We start from the raw sequence: 23431 nt of genomic DNA, 5'->3' as shown, positions 1-23431 counted from the left end.
GTTAACCTTTTTTTTTATGGCCTCATGACCACGTTAGTCTTGGAAGGCTTGTTTGCTTCTTGGATTAATAAGATATCTGTGCCATCAGTCGGCAACGTTCCCTAGAATTTGTCATTTCCCTAAAAACGTTTGGGTTCCCTTTAGTGGGAACTTGACTGAAATGTACTGAATATGTGAAAATCTATTGAACTGACCACAATGGTATTTAAAAACAAAACAAGAAAACAAGTAAGAATCTTATTTATCACCATTGGAGATAACGATTATACCATCTCTTCCAAAAATTGGTAAATTATTAATTAAAGAAAACAGAGTAAGCATGTTTCTTGTGTTTTTACTAGAATCTGATTTTCAGAATAACCAAAGAGCCCCAGATAATGAAGAAATTGACTCAGAGAGGAATCATCAATGATATTACCTTGAATGAAAGAACAATCCCATAGTTCCGAAGTGTCACCCCACTAATTACTTGCTGGTTTTAAGGAAAAGACAACTTACAACAGAGGGATTGAATGGTCACTGCCTTAAAACATACAGTAAATTAACCTTAGCACATTAAAGTGTGATGATGTAACATTAGGTATCTCTTGAGAGGATGTAGTATGAAGGGCACAACAAATCTTAGAGCAATTCTCATCAAATATATTTCATCCAGAACAAATCAAGTCTTTACAACCTCCAGATATAAACAGAGGTCAGAGTAACAATTTAAATGACATAGTGAAGAAGCAAAAAAACAAACCCAGAAGATGGATCATCTATAGAACAACAGGTTGGATATTTAGCAAATAAATATCATGAAGAAAAAAAAAGGCGTGGTGTAGTGGTGGGAAGGTACTATCTAGACTAAAAGAAATTTAAGAGGCATAACCAAGTGAGTCATGTGGACCCTGACTTGTCCCAGTCTTCAAAACAATAAATGACATTTTTTGGATAATTGGGGAAATTTTACTACAGACTAGGATTTAACATTTATTAAGAAGTTTGTACTAACTTTTAGGTGTGACAATGTTATTGTGGTTAAGCAGCAAATGTCTTTTTAAAGATACCTAGTGAAATACATAAGGGTGAAATGTTTCGATGTTTCTATTTTACTACATAATACTTCTTCAAAATTTTAAATAAACATGGCAGAAAATTAATAATTATTAAATTTGTGATGAACATATGAATGTATTATAGATAGCAATATAATTTTCAAGTGTCTATTAGTTATGCCATTTTGTAGAACTAAAACCTTTTAGACAACCAAACAATTCTTTAATTTGGCCTAAATTATTAATAGCCTGTGGGGGAAAAAATCATAAAATGAACATTTTTCAATATTATAGGCTTATTTTAACTCAAGTTTCCCATCTTTTTAGCTCAACAAAGCAAGGCACCTCTAAGTGAGTAAGAGGTAGGTAAGTTAATAGTCATTGATGACTCTTAATAAAGCTTTTTTGATATGCTTGCTAGTAACTGAGTAAATAAATGCCTTTATTAAGTGGCTAAATCTTTTTGCAATATGGATGATTTCTAATTATTTGCTTAGCAAAGTTGGAGGCTTAATTGAGTTGCTAGCTGATAACTCATTAAAAAATTTTTCAACAAAGGTAAGTATAGAATTAAAAAAAATAACTCAAAAGCATTGATTGGCAAAGAATTGATTGGCATTGCTATAACAAAACTCCTTCCACTTTCATCTGCATGCTTATATAAATGATTTCTCCACTCTTATTTCTATAAAGATGAAAAATAGGAATAGGACTGATGCTGAACCCTTTCTTATTCTAGCAACAAGTAGCAATTTATAAATGAAATAATTGGGAAAGGAACACCATCCATCTTATTCAGGAAGGAATGCCATCCCAATAAACTTTTGTTTTTTATGTTTGATAACTATTCATCAAAATATAAAATATTTATATTGCTTTGCAAATTTTTAGTAGCTGCACTGATAGCCCAATCAAGAAGACATTTTTTTTAAAAAAAATTTTATATGTATGTACAGACACATATATAATAGAGTGATCAATAAAGGGCTTTAAATATAAAATGCATTGCATTAGTATAAATTCCATAGATATTCTTTTATTTAGACACAGAATGACAATCAGAGTCCATGGAAAAAGAGGAATGGGTTTTAAATATCTGACTGTAAAAAAATGTTTGGTCCTGTATTTTTCAAATGAATGATATTGTGCCTCAAACTGCAATGTTGAGATTCCACTTGTAATGTAGTTTTGTCAGAGGTAATATAAATATTTTATTTCAAAATACCAGGATACAGCATGCTGGAATTGTATTTTTGCTCAGGAGAGCCAGCGTTCAGGTACCTGCTATGTATCAGCTGTTGACCAAGATAAAGCGAAGTCAGGAGAGAAGACCCTGCATCCTATACTCAGTTAGATACACTGCCCTCTGCTCTTTTCCTTAAGTCTGCTTCCTGGCCCCAAAAGATGGAGAAGAAATTAAACAGGGAGGGAGGAAAGAGTGAAAGAGATCACACCTCCATTCTCCAAATCCCCCAAGCTGAAGCCAGGCTAAAGAAGATACTGCTTTAAATGAAAAATGTGTTGGAAGTTTCTACCTGCAGTGCAATTGATTTGATAACTGAAGTGGAACCGAAAATGATGGTGTCTCTCATGGTATCATTAAGGGACAGGAAAAAAGGACTCAGCATATCACTGGCAGGATTTGACTCCAAAAATATTTATAAACAAAGAAAATAAAAGAATACACTGAAATATTAATAGTGATCATCTCCCTATGATGATGACTATTGTCTTCATTGGGCACCATAGTGCTTTTTGTTACGTTGAACAACAAACATACTACTTTTATAATGAGAGGAAAAAGTGTTTATATGTTTTTATTCCTAAGAACCTCTAATCTTATTTTTAATGTCTATACATATGGGTCCTGGCCAAAATATTTTTCATGTTTATGAAAGTATTATGTATAAGTAGCTTAAAAATTCATATAGCACTGAAAGGCTTATACACAGCCTGGCATTTCCTTGTTCCTCTCTGCCTTTGTCCCCTCATTCCACTCCACAGAACAAACCACTTTCAACTCAATGGACTGTTTCTTCTGGTATTTATGTCCATATTTCTTAAAAAAATACATATAACTTCTTGAGTTACCTATTTTAGACACTATCCATGACCTCATCTTATACTAAGTGAAGACTTAACTCACTCCCAATTTTTCCTTTCCTCCCCCACCTCTGCCCTTTATGACTTTTATCCCATTTTCTTTTTCTCCCCTCTTATGACTGTGACTATGTAAATATTGTTCCCTGGTGAGTTAGAGGTATATTGAGATTATATTTTCTTTCTTATGCAAATTTCTATGTTTACCTGGAGTTAATTTGCTAATTTTCTTTGTCTGATTCTCCCTACAATTTCCCATAGTTCCATAAAATACCTTCAGAATAGATTTTTTAATGTGGCTAATCCCCCCTTATCCAACCCTTCCTGCATTTTTTAAACCCCAGCTGGAGCTCAAATCGAGACTGATTGTTCTCTAGATACAGTGCACAGCTGACAGCTTACGAATTCCCTTTGTCTCTTCTGCACTGAATCTCATTTCTTGTATTCTTTTTCTTTGTTTTGATAGGTTATCTTTGAGTATTTTCTTGCAAAACTTTACACAGGAGATATATTTTCTTCTGATTTTTCTATTTTGAAAATGTTTTTATTCTACCTTCATATTTGACCAATAGTTTGGAGAGTATGTAAAATTCTAAGCTGAAAATCATTTTTCTTCAGAATTATGTGGGCATCTATTATCTTCAAGCTTTCATGGTGGTGAAAAGTCTGATGACCTTCTAATTCCCATTTCTCTGTAAGTGCCTTGTTTTCTTTCTCTAGAGTTTCTGTTTCTTGTTCTTCTTATTGTTCAAGGGTGATTTTTCTGGTTGAACAGTTTTGAATAAAACAGGATGTGTGCTGTTCATATCTTGTCTAACCTATTTCTCTCAGTTCCTAGTCCAGGAACTGGCGCCAGAGGTCAGAGGACAGCTGTTTCCCCTAAAATATCTGAACGTCAGTGAGAGTGCAGGGAACCTGAGTGTTAAGCCCAGGTAACACTGGGTAACGTTGGATGGTATAAGTGGAGGCAAGACTCCTGTTCCAGTCATCTTCAGCTTTGTAACTGCTATAGATTAAATGTTTATGTCCCCTTAGAATTCACATGTTGAAATCGTAAACCTCAAGGTGCTGCTTTAGGAAGTGGAACCTCTGAGAGATGCTGAAGTCATGAGGGTTTAGTGACCTCATGAGCGGAATTAGTGCCTGTAAAAAGAAGCCTAAGAATGCTCCCTTGTCCCCTTCCACCATGTGAGATTACAGTGAAAAGATGTCTGTGAGCCAGGAAGTGGGCTCTCACAGAACAATGAATCTGCTAACACCATCATCTTGGACTTCCTAGCCTCCAGAATTGCCACAAGAAACATATATTACTTACAATCCACCCACTCACCCATTCTATGGCATTTTGTTAGAGCAGCATAAACAGACTAAGACAGAGATAAACCATCTCAAACCTTAGTGATATAAAGCAACATTTTATTATGCTCACGATTTCATAGATCAGGAATTTGAGCAGAGCTAATGGGAATAGCTTGCCTCTGTTCCAAACTACTGGGTCCTTCAGTGGCTCAAATGGCCAGAGAGGGTTGGGATGGGGACATATGTCTGGGCCTCCAGTTTTGACTGTCAGTTGACTCCTCAGTTCTCCGTGTCATGTTTGCTGGAGCTGAATGGCCAGGATGGCTTCTTCACTCAGGACTGGTGACTGGGTCTGGATGGTTGGAACAGTGAGGGCTGGAATTATCTGTCTCCGTGCAGTCTCTCCACATGACTGGCTTGGGCTATCACACAGCACACTAGTCATGATTAGAATGGATTGTGCAATAACTGGCTTACCTCATTCCAGTTGGAAGCTACAAAGCTTCTTATGACCTAGACATAGAAATCCCAGAATGTCATTTCTGCCACGTTTTATTGGTCAAGAAAGTCACTGGAGCCAGCCCAGATTCAAGGGCAAGGGAATTAGACTCTACCTCTCAATGGGAGGAGAAGCAAATAATTTGTGATCATCTTTAATCAGCCATACTCCCATTCAGTACTGTAAGCATATTGCCATGTAGAACATAACTACCTGAACAATGAGCCAGAAAAGTCTAAGTTTGAATTGAGAGCACCAACAGGGAATATCACCAGTGCAGCCAGAGCAAAGAAAGAAGATATCAAATGAAGGATGCCATTTTAGAACTGAGAGAATATGTCTCTGGGGGCATTTGGAGGAAATGGCACCTGGGAGGATTGTACTCACAATATACACTAGACACCCCCTGGAGAACTCATGCACAATTGAAGAGAATTTGAAACAGTTCTTAATAGTCTGTAAATAAGGAGGGATTCAGAGAAAAAATATCTTTTATTATTGTTATTATGACCCAATTACACAAACACAAACATACAGAGGAATGGTAAAAGGAAGCATCTATTATAACAATAAGACTGTTGCTTTTTATGTAGCTTTACTATGTAGTTTTACTATAGAATGACGTTTACATCAGGAACCATTTAGTCCCTTCATGATGAACACATTATCTAAAATTGATGGGCTCCATACTTTGCAGTCAATGGATATTAAATACACTAAGGAAATAAAAAATTGATGCATGTTTTGACATCATTCATATGCTGGAGGAGGAAATGAAAACGACATTTCAGAAGCTGCTGATACCCCTGCAGGCAGTCCAACACTGATGAACCAGCTCCGTTCAATCACATCCAAGTAGCAGATGACAATGAACATAATATGTACATTTTTCCAGATTAGAATTCCTTTTCTGGAATGTAGGGTGGGGTTCTAAATGAAAAGATCTCAACCTTTGAGCCATAAGAATATCTGCCACAGGGACCAACATTTTTAGGATATCAATTTGTTCATTTCTAAATCTTCAGTTTTTTTATTTCCCAATTGCATGAAGAAAAAATATTTCTAGAAGAAAGTAAGAATTGTTTCTGTTTGTCTCTCTTAATTCAGGAAAATCTTTTTATTTTTTCCATCCTTAATTAATAAGACATGGATTCTTTACATCCTTATTTTGTTCATTAGTGAAGGACATGGTAGTCTTATTAAATATATACTTCTTGCCAAGCAGTATACTGATTATTAAGATATCTCTTCTTCATTTGTAGGTGTTCCCAATGCTGATGACTAATATTTCTGGAGATCTCACTCCTTAGATAAGCAATGACATTATTAAGTCTCTGTTCCTAACAATTGTAGGAGGAATATTGCTTATTCAAGGGCCATTCTTCTATGGAAGTATATGTCTAATTGTATTCTGAAGAATATTGTTAAGTATGAGTTGAAAAATAAAGATTTCCATGTCAGATTGGTTTGGGAAATACTGAGTTAAGCAGAGTTAAAACAGGTATATTTACACCCAGACTTCTCAAACATTTAATACGTAATATTAAAGAAGATTCATGAATCTTCAAATGGGGTGTCTTCCCTATGGCCTTTCCAGAACTTACTGACCTTTATTACAAGCAGCAAAAAGTAGTTTCTATTTAGTTTTATTCTGAATAGGTTTGAAGGAGCACTAATTTAGAAAGAGCTTACTAAAACAAAATGGAAAAATTTCCTGCCAAATTTACCCATAAACATAACCCATCAAAACCTACTAATGTTGTGAATGATGACTTCAAAGGAAATTTATAGAAAACTGTGTATTTTCAAACTAAAGATCAGTGTTACTTGACAGTACTTTTTCTTAGTCTTGTAATTTAAATGAGCGGCTGAGCTCCTCATAGAGAGTGACCCATTAAACTTCATCCTTAATCTAAGTTTGATTTCAGACAGTAAACAAACTGAGATGGCAGAGGGGCTCTCTAAATGTATAAATAACCTTTCAGTCACGAACTTCTGCTGCTTTGTTTCAAGTCACTCTAACAAGTTCTCCCCACAAATCTTACCGACAGAGTGTTGACAGACCACTCTTCATTATTTAGAGTTAGGACAAATATGGTGTCAACCTTCTATCTCTTAATTTTGCAAAGGAATACCTAGAAGCAAATGAAAAAAAAGAGGGAAGGAAAAAGAGAGGCAAGAAGATAAAATTAAGGAGACGGAAATAAGGAAGAGGGGGACATGGAAGAAAATAGTGTGGTAAATTGCTGGCAAAATGGAGTTATTTGCAAAATACCCACAATAAGTCCTCAGATCCTGTTTTCATTCTTCTTTGCAATATGACTTTGGGGTTCCTCCCATCAAGAGGTAGAGTCTACATGTCCATCCCTTGAATCCAGGCTTGGCCATCGCATTTGTTTTGGCTGATGCGCCATGATGAATGTGTTGTAAGCAGAGACTTGAAAAGCACTTGTGTGTTGGGCTTGTCTCCCTTGCAAGTCTTTGGAATTCTGAGTCTATCATGTGAAGAAACCCAGATCAGACTTTTGGAAAATGAAGCTCATGTTCCACTTCTAGATTTCCACATTCCATTTCTAGAAATTTATTTCTAGATTTATTTTTATCATAATTTATGAATTTCCTGTAATAGTAGGTGAAGATTAGCTTAATGGTATCACCCCAATCCCTCCCATCCTTCCCATGAAACTTGAAGAGCCCCGAGGAATGTGAAGTTGAGACTTTGAACATGAGACATGGACATTCAAACTAGAGAAAGAAAAGTTCTCAAGGGCCTAAGCAGGAAAGAGCTTGGTCCTTTGGGGAATTAAAGAAAGTCAGTGTTGCTGGAGCAAGGTGAGCAGGTGGCAACAGGTATAAGATGGAGCAGAAGAGGTAGACACAGATATGTGTGGGAAAATGGAACTTTCTAACCAGGATTTCCACCTGACCTTAATAGTGCCCACTGTGTATATAATAAGAGTATGTTTGCATGTTTCTGGGATATTTACTGGCGACAGAGCTGTTGATCAGTCATGGGAGTACCTACCCAGGGGAGGGGCAGAGAGAAAGCGCCCATTCTCTCCACTGCCTGTGTTCCTGGTAGGTAACTGATCAGATATCTGACAGTCACCAGGGACTAGCCCACAGAATTGCTCGCAGATCTTGGGAGCAGAGACCTGAGCTGCCAGGAGAGCGGAGAGAGAGCCAGGGAGCCCTGGTGCTCCTGGTGAATTAAGCTGGAGCATGGGAGCAGGGAGCTTGGAGAGCAGGGAGCAAGGAGAGACTGAGACCTACTGCCTAGAGGATCAAGCTCGTGTTGCGGTGCAGAACCTGAAGCCAGCCTGGAGACCACATTCGAGCCAGCTGCGTGTACCAAGCTGCCTGTGCCCACCATGAGATAACGTGGTAACCTGCTCACCCAAACTTGGTGGCCTTGCCTTTCTTCAGTCTCAACAAATTCACAGAGAACTTTCCCCTGGTGGGGAAACCCCTCCTCCTGGAGCTACAACATGCAAGACAGAGAAAGCATAAGTCTTTGCAGCCTTGTAAGAACTGAATTTTATTTGGAGTGCCTTTTTTTCTATCAGACTAAAAGTTTTTTGTTCTTTTTTAAAACTGTAATATACAGCACCATTGGCAAATGGGAGACATCAGTGCGGGAAACCAAATGACAAACTTGTAGGACCACTTGGCTCTACAAATCAAAGGACTTAAATTTTTGCTTGCTCTTTGACCCAGAAATTCCACATTATTCTAGGAAATCATGATGTCTGTGCCAAAATGTTTCTTTTCAAATGTATTCATCTCACTGTTTTTTACAGTCATGAGAAAATGGAGGCAACCAAAATGTCCAATAGTAATTAATTAATGAAATAGGATGTAATATCTCATAATGGATTACTATTGAGTCATTAAAATTACTGTAGAAGTCTATATCTGTAACACGGAAAAGAGCAGGTTATAAAGTAGTATATTCAATATAATCCCAATTATCTAAAAAGGAAAGTGAAGAGAAATAAATGACTGGAAAAATATAGAACCAAAAGTTAACATTGGTTATATTTTTAGATGGAGTAGAAAATTATTTCAGGAAAAGACCATCATTCCCCAAAGACCTCAAATTTTGTACCCTCAGAATTCTACAGTGACTGCATTTCTGGGTCAGAAATACTGTACAGATAGTATTTATAAATATGGATTGTTGTATGTAAAAATCAGAGAAGAAAACTGTGTCAGTCAAAATACAGTTACATACAGTATAAATTTAGCTCTGTGACAGACTACACTAAAATGATTAGAGGAAAATATGCTTGCCAAAAAATTTAAACCTGAGTCTAGAACTAAGAAAGTACTGAAGTGACAAATTAGAACTATCAAACAGATGGATGGAGATGGAGAAAGGCAGTATATCCATGATACATGAGGATCCAGCAGCCACACCTGATAGTCTAGGCTTCTGTCTATCACTTCATACATAAATCAGACCCAATTAAGGCGGTAAAAAATTCAAGCATCTCAACATTCTGATACCTATAAAGTGGAGCTGCTTCACAGACTACTTTTCCTCAGGATTTCATGAGAACACCCTTCCAGGTACACACATCTGTTTAAGAGTCCCCAGAAGTTACCCAGATGTGGACTTGAGATTTTGTCTAGGTGGGGGAGAATAGCTTTCTTTTCTTGTGTTGATATTCTCTGGATAATTAAAGATGGGAAAGAATGTGGATTAAAAATAATCCTTGAAAAAAAACCCTCATTATTACATATTATTGCATTTCCCTAAATAGATTTACAGAGGAAAAAATACTGTTATCAAGAAATCATTGAGATTCTTAGAGTTTTTGGAAATTCGAACAACACAACTGACTTCATTTTCTCCTATTTTACTTATCTCTATTTTCTCAACTTTATCCAGTGAAGATTTAATTACTTTCAAGGACAGAAGAATTAATGTTATTAATATTTATATCTCAGTAACAAATGTTATTGTTTTATTATTAATTGTGGGGGGGGGAACACATCAGGAGGCTGGAAAGTTTGATGCTGGAACTAATAAGCTGACAGTTGCTGTTGCCTAGAACATAAACTAGGTAAGAAAGTTCATGAACACACAGATTTCTAACAGTGTTTATAAAGACGATTTCTCCTAGCTTTGTAGACCTTGGATAAATGCCTACAATTCTGTAAACTCCTACAAACAAGGGAGAGAATCTGAAGTTCCAAAAGAGAATGAAGGAACAAAGTAATATTTCTGTTTATGATGTAAAAGACAATAGCGTATTAAATCTGAATGTTCCAAAAGTAGATAATTGTGGCAAGTTGCATTTCGCAAAAACGGTCACTACATTATCTGCCATTCCTCAGGCTCAACTATAGTGTGACCTTGACATTCTTCCCATCATGAAATGGGATCTGCTTTTCCTTCCCCTTACTGCAGGTGGACTTGCAACTCACTTGGAACATTTGTAACATTCTATTTAGAATTCAGTGGAGGGAGTTCCCCTGACTTTCAAGGTTAGATCAGAAAAGGCATTGTGGCTACTGTCATGCCCACTGGAATACTCTCCCTTGAAGCCTGCAGCTGCCAGGTAAGCAGACCAACTGCCCTGAGGCCCAGACCAGCCCCTCAGAGAAATCACACAAGCAAGATCCTGACACAACAGAAAGTGACAGAGGTCCCCAGCCAGCCCCACTGTGTTCCAGCTCTAGCCACACTCTGAAGGCAACCTCATGAGTTACCCCAAGCCACACCCACCCAGTAAGTCCTCCTGTATTCCTCACCCACAAAAAGCATGTGTGTACTCAAGGAAAAGTACTGAAGGATATCAAGGGATGTGCATAGACCATCCATGCCTGCTAACTGGCCTTAACCTTCTTAATGATTGCATTCCAAAGGAATGTCTCCCAGGTCCTTGGGCAGCACATTCCTTATAGACAGTATGTATACATCTCAAAGAGACAGAGGAAGGATTTATAATTGTAAATTTTCTAAAGCAAATGCTCTACAAAAGAGCAGGAACAGGTGCCTATCTGTTTTTGGTGAAAAGAAGCAGTAGATTGTTTTGGTAGCCTGGAGTATTTCCAGGCTGCAAAAGGGAGGCTGGGGTGTCCCAAGGACAAGGCCTTGGGCTGCTAGAAGCCAGGCAGAGCTCAGTCAGGTGTCTTAGTGGGGACTGAAAGATGGCAAAAAAGAAGGCAAATTGTCTGGGGACCTCTGGACTTGAGCAACGACAAGGTACTGAGTTGCCTGGATTTTCTTTTTGTCTCTCATACATCTCAAAGTGAGTGTTCAAGACAACTGTAATCTGGAACTGCCAATTGACCAAAAAGAGACTCCAGCAACAACATGCTATTTCTGGCCCAAAGACCAGGAGGCGGGCAGCCCCACAGACACCTGGCAGGGAGACTTGCCCATCATTCCAAACCAAATGGCAGCAGGTGGGCTGTAGGGGAGACCAGGCAGGGCAGGTGGCATCTCCTGGTCTCTGCTTTCAGTAGGAGGCACCCAGGTGTGCCATTTCCCAACCTCCTACCCCTGAAGGAAACCACGATATGTCACCCCAAAATATGCCTCTTTGACATAAGAAATTATTTTGAGCTGAAGCAATTAAGAAAGAGCAAAGGCAGAAAAATCTCCTCCTTTTCTGCTTAAAGGCAGGATTTAATTCCCCTTCCACTGGGGACAGACTCTTATGAGCCCAGCTATGGCACCAGGAGAATCCGCAAACAAACCTTCTCCGTTTGCTTCCTCCCATGTATTTACCTTCCCACAGTCCACTGCCCTTCGAAGCCTTAAACTGCCTTCTCTCGTCCTTTCCTCTGTCCCTTCTTTTGTTTTATTTTTGTTTTGTTTGTTCTTTGTTGAATTCTGAACTGCATCTTGAGTTACTAGGTTTCTTCTGCCCTGATGTGTGCTACATGGCTTAATAAACCATTTTTCTATTAATCTGTCTTTTTGTTAGAGTCCAAGCTAAAACTAAGAGGAGTAGAGGTAAAGTTTGGCCTCTCCTGCACTCCCATAGCACAAGGTGAATCAGGTAGGCTCCTCGTGGTCCCAAGGCAACCAGGAGACCAGGTAAGAAGCTCACCAACAACTAGCAGCCAGAACAGAAGCCGGAGAAAGCTCTTCGTCCCTTAGGCCCCCAGCACCTCCCTCCACCTGACTAGAAGCAGGTCCAGAGAAGCAGGGGTTGGGCAGGAATCTGCCATCACCAAGCAGCCTAGGGGCATGCTGGCATCTCCTTCAGCCTGCTGGTGACTCTTTGCTCACCTAGCAACACTAGGACTAGAGAAGGGTATTCGGGCCCCAGCAGGAGATACCTGTGGGGACAGCAGAAGCCCCAGAAGCCCCAGGTGAACTATGCAGATGAGAATAGCACTACAAGAGCTCCAAAAACTAAATTGCCATTGGAACCACAGCTCACAAAAGTAAGCCAAGACCTGTATCTTAATTGCCTGCTAAAATGTAAGATTTAAGTAGGATTCAGAGTCTCCTAACAGTATCCAAAATGCCTAGGAAAACACTCCTCATACCAAAACCCAGGAAAATCACAAGTTGGATGAGAAAAAACAATCAACTGCCAATACTGAATGAATCAGATATAAATCAGCCCTCATAAAAGTGCCCTTACAAGTAGTTACAATTTTTCTTGGAACAAACAAAAAAATAGAAAATGTCAGCAAAGAAATAAGAGTTTCTGAAAATGGAAATTATAAAATTGAAAAATATAATAACTGGAAAAAAAGCTCACGGGATAAGCTCAATAGTAGAATGGAAATGACAGAAGATAGAATCAGAATAGTGACCAGTAGAATTTACTTCATCTGAATGAGAGAAAAGACTCAGTGGGACTTGTGGTGCAGCAGCAAGAAATCTGTTGGAACCCCAGAAAAGAAAGAATAGGAGGCTGAAAAAATATTCAAGAAATAATGGCTGAAAACTCTCCAAATTTGGCAAAAGAGATCAACCTACAGACTAAAGCTGAGAAAATCTCAAATAAGACACCCACACAAAGGCACATAATATTAACTTCTAAAAACTAAAGGCAGAGGTACGGTGTCTGAGACAGTGTCATACAAGCATGGAAATCTGTAGTTACAGTGTGGCGACACAAAGGAAGTCCAGAAACAGACTCATGCATATGATAACTGAGTGTGTAAATGAGTACATACATATACATGCATATATAAATAGATGTATATGTGATTTTAATAACATAAATACATATAAATGAGTATACACATATACTCATGTGTATGATGATTGAGTGATGAATGGTGACAGATCAAATAAATGGAGAAAGAATAAGTTACTCAGTGGACAGCTGGGGACATTGTCTTACCATTAGAATAACAAAGTTCGATGTCTCTCTCCCACCATAACACTATAATCAAAAATTAATTCTGGCCAGATTCAATGTTAAATATAAACATACACAATAAAACTACAAAGATAAAAAAAATGCAGGCAAATGCCTATTATAATCTGGGATGAAGAGCCTTTTAAACTTTAAACAAGTTCAAAAAAACACTCAAAGAAATTTTGTTTCATTCTCCATCCAACAAATGAGTGACAAAAATAGAGCATTTCTTGAAATGGCTTTTAGCTCTGTGAATCCTATTAATACCTTCCCTCAACAATTCAAAGAGAACATTATTACTATTTCAAACAAATAGTCTTCATATTTAAGTCTTCAAATGAAAACTGGTGGCATCTTATCTTTGTTTTAATAGGACATCAACTCCTCCAAATATGTTGAAAAAATCTTCATTGAAAAAACTTTATTGGAGTTATCTAGGCAAGAAACCAGTTTTTTACTTGATTTGTGTTTTTAAATTATTGCTTTATATGTTGCTGTTATCTACCATTCTTGGCAACACATTATAGAACACTTAACTAACAGGAACTCAAACAAATAAGGAATTTTTTTTCCCCACAAGAAATTTGGGGATAAGGAGTACTGGCATCAAAGTCCAAGCCAATGCCCTGAGATACCCTTTGTGTATACCTCATGGTTTGAAAAAATAGTTGCCAAACTCTAGACAGTGAGTCTGCCCTCAAGAGAGGAAAAGGGGAGAAGAGCTGGCATCAACTGTCTGTCTCTGTCTTAGTCTGCTTAAGCTGCTATAACAAAAATACCATAGACTCAGTGGCTTTAACAACATTTATTTTTCTGGTGGCTGGGAAATCCAAGATCATAGTACCAGAGGATTTGATGTCTGGTGAGAGACTCCTTCACAGTTCATAGGTGGTTGTCTTCTCACTGTGTCTCCACATGGCAGAAGGGACAAAAGAGCTCTCTTGGGTGTTTTTTATAAGGGCACCACCCCTCCCCCCCATGACCTAATTACCTCACAAAGGCCCCACTGCCTAATATCATCACTTGGGGATTAGATTTCAAAATATGACTTTTTGGAGGACACATTTAATCTATACCTTTCTCTTTTGTTAGAAAAGAAAAGGCTTTCCCAATATGTACCAACAGTCTTCTGTTTGTGTTACATCAGCCCCAACTGGCTATAAGATGCATGAAGTCAGTATTTCCTGGTCTCTGTGGCGGAGACTGCCATGAACAGTGCCTGCTGCAAAAAACAGCTGAAATCAGTCCTAGGCCGTTGTATTCCTTGGGAAATTAAGCTCCATTCCTGGGACACATATACAGAAGGAGGTAAGCTAGTGTCAATTTCTTTTGTAGTTTTACTTTTAAACTGGAACTAGTACTTAAAGCTTCTGTTTTCTTTAGAAATGTAGTTCATTTTGTACTTCACTAAAAAGAGCCTAATGCTTATAATTACAAGCAAATTTAATCCATTGGCCAAAGATTCTGGGCTCAGGTCCACATATTTCTGTCACATCATAGTACTGCTCCTCTTTGAAGTCTTGTAGCAAAATTCAAATATTTTGTTTTGTATTTAAATCTTTTCTTATAAAAAATCATAAAAATAGAAAACACAAAAGTATAAAGGGAAAGGAGTGGGGTTGTCTAATAATAGGATAGAGTATCTCATAATTTATTCAGCTTGCAAAATTTAATGTTAATGATTTCAAAGAACTATAGGGACAGAAAAAAGGGATCAACATTGTCCTATATTAATGTCAATATTCATTTATTATACTGTTAATAATAACAAATACCAAAATATATTCTTGGTAATAAAATGACAAAATTACCTTAGTTGTAAGCTATCCTGTCTCTTCCCCTGAACTAAGTATATAAACAAGCCATGAGAGAGCTACACCCACCACCTCCATTTTCTTTAATGTCTTTCTTCTGTCTACAGTGTGACTATTTTGTACTTAGATTCTTAGATGACATCATATAAAAAAATCAATTCCAGATGGAATAAAAAATAATGTGTAGAATGTCTTATAAAGAAAAACCTTTTAAAAGGTTTGGTCTTGATGCATGAATGAACAGATCAATGGAAGAAAATATAAACTATAAATGTATATGGGAATTTAGCACTGGATAAAGGCAACATATCAAAATAGTAGGAAAAAATTGATTTGTAATAAATGGTGTTGGGATGCTGAGAAGCCATCTGGAAAATAATTACATTGGCTCCCTATCTCATTCTTTTTGCCAAAATAAACTTCACATGAATCAAAAATTTAAATGTGAAAATGAAATCTTAAAAGTAGTAGGAAAAAAAACCTATAAATTAATCTTGATATATATCTAAATAAGACATAAATCCCAGAAGTTATGAAGGAAGAGATTGATAAATTAGACATGTAAATTGATAAACATTTAAAGGTTCTGTGTGGCCATAAGTAGCACAAATAAACTTAAATGACAAACTGGTAAAAAATAATTATGATGTATTTGGCAAAGTGCTAATTTTCTTAATATATAGAAGGTTCTTAATAAATACCTGCTTTGACCCAGCAGTTCAAGTTTTGAAAATTTAACCATTGATATTATCGCATGTGTATACAAAGACATCTTTATAAAACTGCTCATTGAAGCATTACATGTAACACAGTAGACAGGAGGCATTGTTGTTTATCTTGAGATATTCAGTGGAAAACTGTGCAGCTATTTTTAAAAGTGGGCTACAAATACACATACTAATATAGAAATGTCCTAAATATATCAAAAGGAATAAAAGAAACAAGGTGTAGAAGAGAATTTGCAAAAAGCTATTGTTGTTAGAAATTTATATGTGTGTATGTGCTTAGAAAATTCTAAAATTTCTGACCCATTGATGTGTCTGGAGATCTGGACTAAAAAAGAATTTTACTTTTCATTCTATATTCTTTTGTACTATTTGACATTTTTTGCACAACCGTATTCTAATAGTCATTTATATGGGTAGTACGAGTTGGTTATCTACTTCTAGAAGTCATAGTTCACCTGGTTTTAGGTGTAATAAATGTATGTGCATGTATTTCTTTTCAAATAAGAAAATTCATGTACAAAAGTAAATGGCTACCAAATTTCTGAAGGGACAGAATCTCTAAGAGTAAAAGCAACAAAAGCAACAGTTAGGAGAGAAAAGGTTGACCAATTTGGCAATATATAATTAAAAACGTTTATATTATAAAATGCAAAAATAAAGCTGCAGAGCAGTAGACTCTTAGATGCTGAGAAGTGACTAGTGGTTACCAAGGGGGAAGGGCTGGGGTGGGTGCAGTGAGAAGGGGGACAAAGGGGCGCAATTATTCTCAATCACAATATAAGCTGATCACGGGAACTGTTGGACCCCTGTGGTGTACACATGAAACCAACATAAGATTGTATATTAACAACACTTTAATAGAAAATAATAAACAAATAAAGCTGCAGAGAAAACTATACATAAGAAATTTAACAAAAGTTTATATCTTTAAATTATTAGCTCAAATAAATGAATATGACAAACACTTAGAACTCAATAATTGATAAATGCTCAGAAGACATACACAATTAACAAAAGCATTCTGACATTTTCTTTCATAGGCCTTAGTACAATTTTAACTATATATCGTATGTATGTTTGTTAAATGTCTATCTTGCTCACAAACCTGTAAACTCTGTAAGGGCAGAGGAAGTCTATTCTGTTCACAATGGTGATCTCAGACCCTGGCACACTGCTTGGCACCTACAGGCACACAGTAAGTATTGTTGTATTGTTTTAATCACCTCCTCTTCACCCAGTCGCTGATGGAGGGATTCCTGGTGTGGAGGGTATGAGGATGGTTGAAGACACAACTCCCCACACTGGACAGGTGAAATCAAAAGCATGTAATAACAGCCTGGAAGAAAATCAGACGCACGAGGCAAGGACCACAGAGGGCTTGTTTTGGGGAAGAGAGTGAACAACTGGGTGCTATAGGAAGCAAGCTTTGTAATATCAAAAGAGTGGAGTTCCCCCAGTTCCTGCTGTAGGATGCAATTGGTTCGTTTGAATAATTCCACTTGCTGGCAGGGAACTGAATCCCACTACTCATGGATAAGCAGAAACTGCACCTGGTCCCTCTGATAAGGAGAGTTGTTTGGCTGGGGACCTTATCCTTGAAAGCAGAATGCTGCGGAGGAACTTGCAGTTAATCCATTGAAGGCCCTCTCAAGTTCACCAGATTTCAAAGCAGCACATAATATGGGACCTTAATTCTAAGTCCACATATATTATTTGAAAGATGGAATATTTATAACTTGAAATGTCTTCAAACTTAAGGGTAGTCTAAGTTTGAAATTAAAACAATAAAACACTACTTTCTCCCTTCTCAAATAAGCAAAGATTTGCCAATGTAATAATATTTAATGCTAGCTTTGATAAAGGGATTTCATCATCCTCATGCATGCAGGTGAGACTTCACACTTAAAAGAAAGCAATTTGGTGAGTTGACTCCTTGAAAAAACTGTCAGAAACCCTGTTGGATCAAGGGAAGGTAATCTTATTAGACTTACTACAGTAAGCGCAGAACAGGACCTTGCCAGAGTCTCAGCGGTGTCTCAGAATGGGAAATGAAGATAGAATATTTTTAGGGTTTTAGTGCCTAGGTTGGCTGATTTTTAAAGTAGGCCTTATGAGGTGGGAAACTGTTGAAAATTGGGCATGTATACAGCATAGTTTTGAACTGACAGGCACAGTGAGGTAAGTGAGGCTTGATTTGTCTAGTTTAGTCTTAAGTACACTTATTTGTTGATTCATATGGTATGACCTGGAGCAAACAGCTAAGCTGTTTTTACTTGTTTTCAAATATAATTTAGCAAAGAGATGAGTGTATTCTTCATCCTAGAATTGTTTAGCTCAGGGACAGGAAGTATGTTGATTCTCAGAACTGTTTAATTTGGAGAAAGGAAAGCATGCCCGCTCCCTGTACTAATTGACACAGAGACAAGGAAACACTTGGATTTCAAATCTCATATCAAAATCCTTAAATATTCCTGATTTTATAGACTCCTAGGTTAGAGGTTCTATAGCCTCAGCCAAGGTTTTCATCTATACTACTTGGTATTGTGGTAATGTGAACTAATGTACCTTTTTGGGGGAGTCTATACCAATAATGTAATCCAAGAATTAAAATATTTTAAATGAATAAACTATATTCTCCATGCTCAAAATGTTCATTGCAACAGTGTACTATACACTTTACATTATTTTTGTCTGGCCACAGGAATGATATTCAAATATTTAATAACAAGCAGAGAGCATAGTCATTGAACAAGCAGAATGTGAATAGCCTGTAACAAAACCAGTTTGAATATACTAGGAAACTATTAACACAGCTATCCCACATCCAGATACCAAATCCAAAAACAGGTGGGAAAGACCTTACCTCCCACTGCAGAAACCTAGTGAGCTTAACACAAAAAGATTAATATTTCTCACTAAGGCTACATTTCCACTGACTGTCTGGGGCTCTGTTCTATATCATCCACACCCTCACTCAGGATCCAGAATGATAGAGCAGCAATTATCTGGAACACCAATCACTGTACAAAAATGAAAAGAAAGCTCTTGAAGTTCTCCGTTTAGCAATTACATGTCACTTCTGCTGACAATTTATTTGTCGGAACTAGATACTTGACACGATACAATCACAAAGGGCCAACAAATACAACTCTACTATATGCCTGGAAAGGGGTAAACAGACCATACAGTAAACAACACTAGTGACTACTATTGTATACCTTGTGGTCAAGAGGTATTTAATTCACTCTTCTCCTTGCACCCCAAATACATCTACCACATCCCCAAGTTAACATCATCTAATTACAGTATCAAGCTCAAGTCATGATCAACTATGTGTCTGGGATAATAAATAGATTCTTAACATCATGTCCAGATGTAGCTTCTGTTCACCCAAAGAATTCATGTATTAGTGAAATAATGTTGTATAACAAACCACTCCTAAACTCAGTAGTTTAGAGCAACAAACATTTCTGCTTTTACTCAGGTTTGATTCAGTTCTGTTCCAGGTGTCCCCACATTTTCTTGGTCCAAGGGACATTCTCCTTTTGTGACAGCTTACTGGAACAGAGATGCATAAACCAAATGCACAAGATTGGAAGCCTTTGCATATATTATGTACATTCTCATTCCATTGGCCAAAGCAAGTCACATGTTTACAGGTTGACAAATCACAAAGCAAGGCCATATTCAAAGGCTTTGGAACAGGGAAATATACTTCCCCATCATGGAAAAATGGAGGGGAGTGAATATTATTTGATGAACAAAAATATGATTCATCACACCTATGAGTTAAAAGTATAAACTACCTATCCCTTACACACCCAGTAGACAACAGTGGAACAGGTACAGGATCACACAAAATATTCCCATCTGAAAAAGGAATGAATATGAGATAGACTGCAAACACAGGTCCCTATTAGCTCCAATTTTGCTCCTTGCAAAGGCTCCACCATCCATGATTTTCTGTGACCCTTGGTTACGCCCTTCCTTTTCTGTCTGGCTCATCTGTATTTGAAAAGATCATTGGAAAATATGCCCTCCTTGGGGACCAAGTAGCTTTCTTAATCTGTTTCCTGCTGATAGAAGGTTGGGGGCTAAGTATGATTTTATATCTTAAATAATCATAGTATCTTTTAGTCTAAGATGGTTCTTTTGTCACCTACTCTAGACAGTTTCTTACCTATTTGATTCCACTAAACCCAAAGCACTAATAACCTACCCACCCTTTACTTATACCATACGTTATTAGGTTTTCAGGGGATTTTTGTGTGTGTATGGCTTTCTTAACCCATGATTCTGCTGGGCTTAATTGAGGGTTCCTGACTTTATCAAGATCCAGTGGAAGAATTGTAACTTCAATATTCCTCCCTACTCCACCTTCCCTCCCAGGCCATTTGGTTTAACTAAAAGGATTTACTTGCCTTCACCTTAATCCATTAAAAGGCTTTACTAACGTGTGTGATGGTCACACCCCTTGATTTAATCCTTGCCAAGAGGATGAATTCTTATTGGCCTTTGTCACACAAAAGCTCTTTGAATTTTATGTTGTGGGTTGGGCCTGAAGAGCAGTCCCCTTTTTCCAATCCTGCAAATTCCCAAATTCTGGACCTTATACGGGTTTTCATTTTGGCGGGAACATTTGACTACAGAGGACCTTCTGTTTATCTGCTTTTCCTTAGACGGGAGCAGTGGTGAGGGGTTGGGAGAGATTATGAGAGTGTTCATTCCTATTAGAATTTTTGAATTAAAAAGAGAGGACTGAGGAACAAGTACAAGTACCTTTTGATTATGACTTAGTGTTAGGTTAAAAAGTACACTTGAAAAATCCTTGCGACTCTTGTCTACCTCCTTGAATTATGAAGCTTTCGCGTAGTTGTGTACTGTATTATATTTAGTATACTATACTAAATACATGAGTCATTTAAATTAATATTTGGCAAGGAGAGTGGAGTCAATCTGTTCTTTGACCAATTATTACTTCTCAACAGAGTGCAAGGAAGGCATATCAGGCTGGAGATCAGTATTGAATGCTAAGGTGGGAATGAATGGAGCATGTACAAGTAACAGTCACACTGCTCTGGTTAGAAGGCCCACTACGAAGCAAGGGAAAGGTTAGATCAGTGAGATCAGTTGCACAGAATCACCACCAAGGCCTTCCTTTCTTGGTGCGCAAGTACCTTCCTACCCGACGCTCCCTTCACCTTCTGGGATTCTGACAAGTTATTTCTAGTCGTTACTTTTGCCTTCAATCTCTGCTTATTTCAGTTTCTTCTGGTATTGTTCGGGCAATGTGTTCCTCAAATATCACTTTCATTGTATGAATCTACAATTGCGATCTATTGTTAATATCATATCCTTAAAGGCACTATGCATTTACTATTGTGTTAAAAATTTGAATTTTACAGTTTAAGGCTATCATGAAGGATAATATAAGAAATTTATAAAAGTAGAAAGCACAATATAAAAGTAATCCCACTACATTGTTCCTATAAAAACAATTCTTGAACAAGTCATTTCATCTCTCTAAATTCCAATTTTTAAAAAATTTGTAGTAGACAAAAATGGTGGGTTTTTTTCTGGAATTAAATACTTGGAAAGCCATTGGCTGAGAGCCAGGCAAAGAGCAATTTCCCAACAAAAGTTCACTATTTAGAATTTATTTAAAAAAGTAAATATTAACGACCAACTAATATCTGTGTAAATATTTAAATGAAAACTTGAGAATTAGACTTAAGAAAATAAAATCACATAAAGCACCAAACAATTACTTTCTTAACAACCTGAAACTGCTTAATCTAATGATATTCTAGGTCCAAGGAAAAAATTTACTTTGATCCCCATTCTCGATTCTCATAAGTGGGGCCAGTTTTCACCTGGGAGTTAAAAGTTCTTGAACCACACATTCCAATAGTTTAACAGGAATCTTACAAGTGATTGTGCTTCACTTCAGGTGGCCCTTTGCCAATCAACGTTTCGTCCATTTTCCCTCTCTTTGCACTTAAACACTTTAAACACCACGTGACCCTCTGGTTCCAAATTACACTCTTAAACATCCACTTAAAAACCGTTCTTCCTTAAAGCTAAGCAAAAGGAGAGTATATGAGTAAAAGAGAGCTCACATCCATACCAAGTCTAGGTCTAAATATATGCTTGTCTTCTTTGAATCCTGAGGTTGTCCTAGCAACCGGCTCTATTAACTTGCTCTATTTCTCCCTCTTAAAGCCTTTGAAGTAGGTCCCTCCTCCCTACCAGCCTTTGAAGTTATTCTGAATAGAATACTAAAGATTATCTATTAAGTGCTCTAGCAGATTTCTGAACACCCCAGAAAAACCTGGTGCTCTTTCCCAAGCCACAGTCACATGACTCCATGTGATTATAGCCCAACATCTAGTGTGACAAACCAACCACTAATACTTCTGGAACATTTCCTATATTCTGGGTACTTTGCTAGGCTCTACAAATACAAGAGTGAAATGTAGCCCCTACCTCCATACTTTAAAACCAGTGCTGTCTAATCCTCTAAACCTGCCCCAGCTAATGCAGTAGCCATGGCCACACATGGCAATCCAGCATTGAAATGTGGCAGGTCCAAACTAATGTGTACCATAGTGTGATTGATGTGTACCATTGGATTTGGAGGACTTAGTACCAAAAAAAAGTAAACCCTCACTATTAATTTTTTATGTTGATTGCAACATTGAAATGATAACGTTTTGGATATACTGGGCTAAATAGACTACTGAAGTTAATTTTACCAATTTCTTTTCACTTCTTTTTAAGTGACTACTAGAAAGTTTAAAATTACATATGGCTCACAGTACAGTTCTGTTGACTATTGTTAATCTAAACATATATATCAAAATTACCTGAAAAACTTGTTAAAATGTAGATTCCAGGTCCTACCCTGTATCTACTGAATCAGAATATCTGGGTAGTGAGTCCAGAAAAAAGAATTTTCAACAAAAGTTCCAGGTGATTCTTATGCACATGTACATTGAAGAATCATTGGTTTCTTGACTAGTAATCCAGGAGCCAAGAGTTATTCCTATTCCAAATAAAATTACTTTCATTGTTCAGTCAGATGAAGAGTAAGTGTAACTAGCAGTTAAAAGAGATTCCCTCCAGTGAGTCCAGAGGTTTCTGGCACCATTCCAATAAAGAAGAATTAAACCCACTCCACCATCACTGTCACATATATTATCGGATGTTACATGCAAGGGGCAGGTACTTTAACAAGAGGAGAAATGTAGGCTTGGTCTTCGACTGTCTTAATCATCTGGTTTTCCAACTTGATGAGTCAACTTAAAAGCAGAACTTGAAGACACAACTTCAACCTTCTCATTTTGAACTTGCCATATGTATGCACCTAAGAAAAACAATCAACATTTCTTCTACAAATACTGAGGTTTTACTGTGTTCTCAGGAAGTATGTGAAATGCAGGCCATTGCTGAGCCTGGCTGCTACTGGCCTTCAGTATCCATTCTCACCTTCTTTCTTAGCCATAGATTTCCCATTGGCCACACAGCCCACCAGAACGTGGAAAAAGAATTCTGCATTTTTTGTGGCTCTTTTCAACTAGAAGTGGCAATGTGACTAGTTCTAGCCACTGGGGTA

This window comes from Manis javanica, chromosome 6, assembly GCF_040802235.1.
Source record: "Manis javanica isolate MJ-LG chromosome 6, MJ_LKY, whole genome shotgun sequence".
Classification (NCBI taxonomy): Eukaryota; Metazoa; Chordata; class Mammalia; order Pholidota; family Manidae; genus Manis; species Manis javanica.
Note: the sequence above shows the minus strand (reverse complement) of the source record.